The sequence below is a fragment of the Notothenia rossii genome, assembly GCF_949606895.1.
Source record: "Notothenia rossii genome assembly, chromosome: 1".
Lineage (NCBI taxonomy): Eukaryota > Metazoa > Chordata > Actinopteri > Perciformes > Nototheniidae > Notothenia > Notothenia rossii.
Genome location: NC_136912.1, coordinates 96,807,791 through 96,809,684, shown reverse-complemented (window position 1 = coordinate 96,809,684; position 1,894 = coordinate 96,807,791).

Here is a 1,894-nt window from a genome sequence, read left to right as displayed (position 1 = left end):
CTTCTTCTCTGAGAGGAGGACTCAACAAAAAGAGACTCATAGAAAAATACAATAAATCAGAAAAATATGTAGAAAGATATTTCTATAGATAATTGGTTTCCCTAAAATGTTCAGATACAAAAGGAAAAGCATGTTCCTAGATTCCTAAGATTAAAAGCAGAATCCTCAGACTTTCAGGAAAACAAAAAACAAAATCATTTCAGAAAAGATATATTATTTTATTTTGTCTCTCTCTCTCTCTCTCTCTCTCTCTCTCTCTCTCTCTCTCTCTCTCTCTCTCACACACACACACACACACACACACACACACACACACACACACACACACACACACACACACACGCACACACACACACGCACGCACACACACACACACACACACACACACACACACGCACACACACATACACAATGCAGAGTTTTTAAAAGAAGTCATAAATCTGAGGGGGGGGTTTCCCCAGCTCTCTCTTTATTTATTCTGATGCTGCAAATTATAACTCTCTCTGGGGAGGCACGCACCCCCCCGGGCTGATACCTGCACGCACGCACACACTCTCTCACGCACGCACACACACGTACACACACACGCGCACACGCTCTCACACACTTCCCCTGGTGCTAGAGTCTCTGTGTGTGAGGTGTGACAGAAACAATGATCAGATGGAAACCCCCCCCCCCCCCCCCACAGTAAATGTTTACCTGAGATAACAGGGGAGCAGGATGTATGGGGTGGGGGAGGGGGGAGCTGTTGTTTCCTGCCCCCCCCCCCCTGCAGACATGCATGATTCAAGGTTCAAGGCTTTTATTGTCATGTGTACATACTGCAGTGTAACATCTGAGGCTCCTCCAACAGAGCAACACAGTAACACAGATACAATAGTTAAAATACTGCAAGTAAATACAAATAAAATAGGATATCAATAATATAGAGTTGCAAAAGAGTCTATAAACAAGTCATTGGAATATGATATATTTGATAAACAGCATGAGGAGGAGATGCATCATCAAATCTACTGTTTATTTAGAAACATATATATAAATTATGATTTTTAGAGAAAGCAGGGAGATTTAAAACACTCACATATACTTCTATATTTTATGGTATTTTTTGTAAATTAATTTCTCTTGTACTGAACATTTTAAATTATCTTTAAAACATTTAAAAACCATATCATTCATTCAGAGTTATAGAGAGCGGACAGCAGTCTGCAGGGAGGGGTTAGAAACTGATGCAACAGCGCCCTCTGGTGTTCACAGGATAACACAGGTATTACAACGCGAAGTAATGCTTGTACACAGAGGGGGAGAAGTACTCAGATCTTGTACTTGAGTAAAAGTAGAAGTACTCAGATCTTGTACTTGAGTAAAAGTAGAAGTACTCAGATCTTGTACTTTAGTAAAAGTAGAAGTACTCAGATCTTGTACTTGAGTAGAAGTAGAAGTACTCAGATCTTGTACTTGAGTAAAAGTAGAAGTACTCAGGTCTTGTACTTGAGTAAAAGTAGAAGTACTCAGATCTTCTACTTGAGTAAAAGTAGAAGTACTCAGGTCTTGTACTTGAGTAAAAGTAGAAGTACTCAGATCTTGTACTTGAGTAAAAGTAGAAGTACTCAGGTCTTGTACTTGAGTAAAAGTAGAAGTAGTACTTGAGTAAATCTACTTAGTTACTTTACATCTCTGCTAAATACTTATATACTAAACTAATAAACTAAACTCATCATTTATCATCTGTATTTAAATCAAACATTAAACCCAGAACTAGGTCAGTTTAGTTTGGTATTTACAACAGAAGAAGCAAATAAACAACACCTTTGGAGAAACCTTTTTATTACTTTATTACTTTACAACTTTACCACAGAGAGTAATATAGAAGCAGTTGTCAAAGCAACACGGC